The sequence below is a fragment of the Engystomops pustulosus genome, chromosome 5, assembly GCF_040894005.1.
Source record: "Engystomops pustulosus chromosome 5, aEngPut4.maternal, whole genome shotgun sequence".
Classification (NCBI taxonomy): domain Eukaryota; kingdom Metazoa; phylum Chordata; class Amphibia; order Anura; family Leptodactylidae; genus Engystomops; species Engystomops pustulosus.
Window position 1 is genome coordinate 89,494,240 of NC_092415.1, and position 7,608 is coordinate 89,501,847.

A 7,608-nucleotide genomic window follows, 5' to 3' on the forward strand; every position below is an offset into this window, starting at 1 on the left:
CACAAACACTCTCCATCCAACCTCACCGAGCTCCAGCTGTTTTCTAAGGAAGAATGGGCAAGTATTTCCTTCTCTCAATGTGCATAACTGATAGAGACATACTCCAAGCAACTTTCAGCTGTAATCGCAGCAAAATATGGCGCCACAAAGTATTAACTTAAGGGGGCCGAATAATATCGCACGTCCCAGTTTTCAGTTTATATATTTTTTTTTACAAACGTTTAAAATATGCAATACATTTTGTTCCACTTCAAAATTGTGTCCCACTTGTTGTTCATTCTTCACCATAAAATTACAATTTATATCTTTATGTTTGAAGCCTGAAATGTGGCCTGAAATGTTCAAGGAGGCCAAATACTTTCGCAAGGCCATGTGCATATACATAGAACATTAATTGTGCATTCCAGTAAAACTTCAGTTACCCCATAATAAAGGAAATTAAATGAAATAATCATATTGGGTTTCTCAATAATCTACTACATTTAAAGGCAAAATAAATGTATTTTCTGGAAACAGCATTATTTTATTAATCTATTTAATAATCTATTCCTGCATTTTAGTGCTTCAGAATGGCTTTTTAAAAAGAGCTTTTAACGCAGAGCTTTCTTATTGAAGTATCATGTATTTAGAATTGGGATATGAATTATTTGATGAATATGTGTTGAATTTAAAGATGAAGTACAGTAATGTATTGAAATGTGGTTTTCTATACTTTATACACTATATGACAAAATGTATGTATTACTGCTGGAAAAAACAACAACCCTTCAGTCAATTATATGCTATTCAACTTTGTTGCCTTTGTTTTGAGGTATGTCCAGCAGATCAAGGAAGCCATGCATTCATTGCTGTATGCACAATAGGAAACATGATTTGTGGCTTCAGTAGACAAAAGAGAAAGTTTACTAGGATAATTACAATATGGATAAAACTATTAGTGTTTTGTACTTGTACCCTGGTAAAGGTTTGTATTAATGGTCAATGCCTTTAAATCTCTCCATAGTTTTAAAAGTCTGGTGAAAAGCAACTCTAAAAACTCTAAAGATCTCATGTAAACCTTATCTGTTAAGATCTTCACTTCTTATATCTGTTCTTGACCACACAAATTCTCTTTCTGCAAAATAGACAAAATTTCACAGACCCAAAACAGCGAAAGCTGTTACCAGCACATGTGGTTTTGGAATTAGATGTCCAACAGACTCATACTGGTGTGAGGGTCAGATATCTAATGTGGAAAATATCTTTTCTATTTCCTGTTGCTTAGATGATACTATACATAAAGTCATAATTGAGTGCTTCCTATAGGCTAATTGGTTTCTAATAAAACTGGCAATTGGTAAATTAGAAGGCAGAAGCATTGGGGAACAGGAACTACATCCACAATCGGAAATCAATATAATGATTAAATAAATTATATTGTTTTAGTGAGTTGCAGTTCCAAAACTAAAATTTCATGTGCATAGCCCTTTTTTTTTAGCCCTTGTTCGACTAAGGATGCCTTTGTAAAATGGACATGGTCTCACGGGAAAGCAGCGTTGCCACGAAAAACTAAATTCTGATGCACAGTTTAGACCAACTAAAACTAGGTCTAAAGTAGGAACCGGCAGTATTATACTGCACCAGAATTTGACCGGTGCTGTGGTAAGACGTCATCTCAGTGCGGTAACGTGCAGTGAGGGCAGTTACACATCATTACTATGGTAACAGAGGAGGACAATCTGTTACACCATTACTGGGAGCAGAGCATGAGAGAGTTACTGAGAACTAAAGGATCATGGAACTTGTAGTTGTAAATTTTTCGAATCATAAAATCAAACTATTTAATCTCCATTTTGTGACTAATGGCATTGAGTTTTGTTATATTCATTTATTTCAAGCATCATTGGTTTTTGTATTAGATTTTCAGAACACCCCTTTAAATTCCCCCCAATAAGTAGATATGATCTGATAAGTGTGTTAATACAGCTGTGATACAATAAATTAAAAAGGGTTGTCCCTTTAATATAATGCCTGGTTATAGACAAGATATGTTATTCCGCTATGCCAGAGCTTGGTGTCAGCAGAGGATTGCAAGTACACTGCCACAGGCTACAGCCTGAAAGTTATTATTCAATGATTAAAGCAGCCAGACAGGAAAGACAGATAATGAAGCAGGGATTTGAAATATGCAGTGCTGGCTGCAGGCACATTGCCTCATAATGCTGTCAATGAATGTTGGAAACACTGTAAATTAACCAAGTGAACTTGTGTCCTTTAAAAGAATTCTATTTTGGGTCTCTTGCTGGGTTGATGGGATTTGCCTTTGAAGCGGATGCAGTTATTTCGGATGTCAGTGCCTGAATCAATAAAATACAGAATGCTCTATAGTAACTGCAGGAATTTTTTTTCTGCATGATAACATTAAGCAGAGACAGAAATGTGGAAGAACATGAGAAGCCATGAGAAATAACCCAATGCAACAGGTGTAGCAGTTGAGTTATACATCCCCAACCTTAAAGGGAATTTACAATCAAAATCAAGCATCATAAAAACCATGGGCGCTTACTCATGGATCCAGGTCCTGTGACAGTGGTAATCTTTTTATATTTGTTATCCATGGCCTCCTTTCTTCTAAAATCAACAATTAAAATTATGCTAATGTGTCACCCTGCCCCTTGTTCCCATGTTACTTCCTCTGCCTTCTGTAATCTCACACTGAAGGGGAGAAGTGCCCCTGCACAGTATAACAGTATGTGACACCACAACATGGAGGTGCTCAGTTAACGCTTTAGCATTTCTACCATAATCATTAGCATAATTTTAAAAGTTGATTTTAGAAGGAAGGAGCTCATGTATAACAAATATAAGACGATTACTACAGTCACTGTACCGGGATCTATGAGTAAGTGTATCAATCTTAATGATTCCTTAGAAAAAAATAACAATAAACCCAACCATTTTAACAAAATAAACATGGTCATCTACTTAAGGACACCCGACTTACAGACGACCCCTAGTTAAAGACGGCCCCTTTTGCCCACTGTGACCTTTGGTGAAGCTCATTGAATGCTTTACTGTAGTCCCAGACTGCAATGATCAGCTGTAAACTGTACCTTTCAATTAAAGATGCAAATAGGGAGCTATTTGGAAATTGTATAGCATAACTCTATAGTGGACGAGGGGTCAAAAGGCCCAGTAGCACAGACTGTTTGATACATCATAACGATGAGTGAAGGTTACAGACAATGGAGGATTCTCATTATGGGGGGGATGGTTTTGTTCATCAATATAAAGCTCTGTCTGCCGCTGCTATAAAAGAGCAATGGCAGGCAGCACAGACTGTGGAACAGATGAGAGATCTCTGATTGTTCCCTCCTCTTCCTGCTGCTGAGACGGCTCCGTGGTAAGAGTAGGACCAGGAAGCTGTAAGTACTGCACTAAACTGTTTTCTGTTATTCAAAGCTTTATTTTATGTCTTCTTAAAAAACAAGGATGTGGTCAGGGTAGGCCAGAGCTTTAGGAACCAGGCAGAGCTTGAGAAAGCGCTGTGTCAAGCGTGAAATGGCTGTTGCTCAGGCATCCTGCTCCCACCTACCCTGGCTGCTTCTGTGTCATTTTAGAAGATATAAAATAAAGTGTTGAACATTTTAATTAGTGAGGGATGGTGAATTGTAACTTCTTATTCTAACCTATCCTCTTTTGGGCTGCCTCTCTTCCTCATTAATATGGACTATGAAATCCCACAGTACTGAAGGGATGATCCCCTCTTGCTTCTTTACTTTTTGTGTTTAAAAATAAACAGTGTTTCCTCTCCTCTTTTAACAGGGAATGAGCTGGCAACACGGTTTCAAATATGTTTGCTCAAGTGTCCTTAAAAATGTCATACAGCACACCAAATCAACAAGGAAATCATAGGCAAGCTTTAGTAAGTTAATAATTCAACATTTTTACACCAACTTCCGAAAAATAATAAAAACACTTAAATATGTTAACAATATTTTTCCTGTAGCTGAACCATTCCACTCACTACAAATAAAAATACATTTATTAGAAGTGTCTTAGGTAAAACTGTTCTATTTGTCCATGGCAACCAATCAGAGCTCAGCTTTAATTTTACAAACAGCTAAGGGAAAATGAAAACTGAGCTCTGATTGGTTGCTGTGGGCAACTAGAACAGTTCTGCTCTAAGACACTTATGATAAATCCCCCCATCCATATTTGTATCTGTGTAATTTATTCCTGTGGGGCTTCACTAAAAAGGCAGCTCTAAATCCCTAGCGCAAATCCCAATAGGTATTATATGTAAACTGCATGGTGTGTGTGTTGGTATATTGATATGTGTATCATATGTGTATGTATGTGGTAGAATATGTGTATGTAATTGTATGATTTGTGTGATTTGTGTGTTTGAGCATGCTAGTGTATATGTGCATATGTGTATGTATGGGGCAGTATGTGGTGTGGGAATTGCCAAGAGCCGTCTGATGTCAGCAGCTCTCTGGCTGAGGAGGGGAGAAGGAGGTGGGAAGAAATGCTAAATGGAGGTGTGAATAATTAGTAGACGACTGAGCCAGAATGGGCTCCTGTGACATATACAGGAGCACCTGAGGGTAATTTTCATAATTTTAAAATACATTTTTCTCATAAACTAAGCTAGTAGAAGCAAAAAGAGTAGCAGATCATGCTTCAGGAGGCAAATGTCTGTATGAAAGTTTCTTTGATTTAGAAGCCCTGCAACCATGTGGTAGATTCCCTTTAAGGGGATGGCAATCAAAAAATGTGTCTATGATCAGCCTTCCCTAGTTTTTGGTCTCATCATCTGTTCTTTGTAGTTGAGACAGAGGATGGGAAAGGAAGCAGACAGCTCCATTCCCGGTGTAGTTTTCAAATAGGGAAACTGAACAACCTATCAGTGGGAATCAGTTTTGGACTTGAGTATGATTTTCATGTAAGATGTAATAAGATATAGTAATCCATAATATGTGTGAATCAATTTAGCTAAAGCTAAATAGTGTCTAGTGAATTCAAATTCAAAAGGGTTTGCCTTCTGCTGGATCTTTGAGGTCTATTGTAAAGTGTTAGAACCTGAACCCAAAGTCTTTTCTGGTCTGCACTTACCCAATGCTGACTGGCTATTAGTTCTTCCTTAGGATATTCTAATTGTAATGTCATAATACAGACTTATGTTGTCATAAAATTGATTTGATAATTGGCATTATATTGTTACAAATGGGAATTATAATGTTATTATGGGCATTTCGATGGCACAATCGGGCATTGTGATGTAATGAAAGGGCACTGAGATCTTATAAAGAGATAAAGTGGTATATCAAGTATATCTTCTGATACTTCTGAACTTTAGGGCCCATAATAAAATGATTGGTCTTGGGCCCACCCACTTTTCTGGTACCCAGGTGATCCAGTCCAATCCTTACTTGCTATTGCTTAAGGAGTGACTGCAAGTTGTTCTTGTCAATCTTATATTCTTATTTTTCTTATTCTTATGTCATAATGCGGCATAGTAATGTCATAATAGCTATTGCGTTGTCACAGTGGGGCTATGTAATGTAACCGAGGGGAAATGTGATGCCACAATAGGACATTGTGATGTCATAATAGTCATTGTAATTTCCAAAATGTGAACTATAACTTCATAATTGGTATGGACATTGGTATGTCATGTTTACCACCATTTTCAAGTGAATCCTAATAAAGTTCCATTTTTCATTGTGTCAGCTAAAATTGAACATTTATTGAGCATGGATTGGTTAAACTCTGTCCTTCAGATGGAGAAACTAAACAAATGGTTTTTCATGTCCTAGGAATTTTTATATATGGTCAGTCTTTGGCTGTGTGTTGAAACCTCTATGTCTGTTTTAATTATATTGATTGGTATCATCTAGAAGTACTTCATGATCGAACACAAATCTATCTGTTGTGATTGCTTGGTTGGGCCGGACAACAACATATGGTGGGGTATTGTGGAAGCTGTAGGTATGTTAATATTATAGTTATTATTGTTTCCCTTACTGTGCCTCTTTTCCTTGTTAAGCATATCTTAAATGATTTGCTTGTGTAAGCTGTATTGCCTTGTTCTGTAAAATGGTGATAAAAATTAATAACAAATTTGTAAAGATTGGTAAGGAGCGTATAAGCAGTGTACAGAGGGAGTGACCCATAAAATCATTATCTAAATTTTGATATAGTTACAAAAATTTCTCCATATGGTGGTATTGGAGTCTATGTTAGATACATCCACTAGTTCTTCCATGTTTTTCTAAGGATGATCCTATTCAGACTAATCCATTACTGAAGGTTTTTTATAGCCAGGTAACATGGAAATTTTTTGCACAAATATATTGTTTGGGGTAGCGATATCACAATTCTACAATGAGATCCCACTTTTTATGAGCAACTGAACACTGCGGATGTACAAATAATCAATGACCCAATACTCTAATAATTGAAGTATGGAGCTAAGTAGGCATTGCATGCAATCAGATCCAACGTTTATATAATCTATTCTAGCTTGTCTGAAATATAAGAGGTATAAATCTTTTAAGCTCTTGCTGGTAACACAAAACAACACCAAAATGTTTTAGTTATTTAAATAATGCCCTTATTGGTTGTACTACATTATAAAGAGTCACACATGTTTGTTAAGTATCCAGCCAGGGTTCATAGTCTGTCTGGTTATAATTCAATTGTTGGACAATTGGAATCCATATCAATTGGAATCTCCATATCTACAAAAAGGAGATTGAAATAAAAAAAGGTAAAAACGGCGCTAGGTCACATTCACACAAACGTATGAGGTGCGTATATACAGCTGACGTATATATATGGCGTATATACATCCCCCATACATTGCAATGGTCCCACGGTGCCGCACAGGAGCGGTACGGTGCTGCACACGTGCGGCACTGTACCGTTCTGTAGCTCGTAGAAAGAAAGGACATGTCCTAATTCTTTATGGAATTCGGCGCTGTGCGCTGTGTATTCCTATGGAATTCCTCTATCCTGGCACCGATGTATGCCCGCCGTACTACAATACAGTGGGCATACATAGTGTGTATGTAGCCTTAAAGTGACAAAATAGTTTTATAGACCACAAGAACAGAATACTGGAAAGGCTAATTCAAGGAAAACTTAGTCAATTTTACCATCCAAGTTTGTGATTTAGATGAATGTTTTGAACACCTATAACATTTAGTTGACAGTACAAGTAGTTAGAAGCTGAAAGTGAAGAGAAAAGTAGAACGTGAAGCATGTGCCAACTTTTCAGAACAATGGACTTATTTACTAAGGGTCCGCGGATCGCATTACCGTCGGACTTCCCAACATTTTCGGGATAGCCCGGCTGTGACAGCTATTTAGCAGGGGAATGTGTCGCACGATCCGACTGATTCGGGATTTAACACCGGGAGAAAGAAGGTCAACTCCGGCAGACCTGAGCGGGGAAGCGACACATGCAGGATATTGGGTGCACAATCTTAGGGAATAGCGGCACAGTGCATTCCGGTCGGACAATGCACTTCGGGTGAACTCTGTCGGCAGGGTAAGTAAATGTGCCCCACAAAATAAAACTAGACCATTGTTAGAAAAAGAGCTCTTACCTCTCCTGACATG

At 37.6% G+C, this 7,608-nt stretch overlaps 1 long non-coding RNA gene across 1 annotated transcript in view; it reads right to left on the reverse strand.

The window, feature by feature from the left end:
* The window catches only part of LOC140133051 (uncharacterized), a 47,059-nt gene extending 41,671 nt beyond the window's left edge, over positions 1-5,388 (reverse strand). The window contains exon 1 of the long non-coding RNA XR_011855779.1: positions 5,098-5,388. This is a non-coding gene — a long non-coding RNA (uncharacterized lncRNA). The remainder of the gene's footprint in view (positions 1-5,097) is intronic.
* Between the last annotated feature and the right edge of the window lie 2,220 nt (positions 5,389-7,608).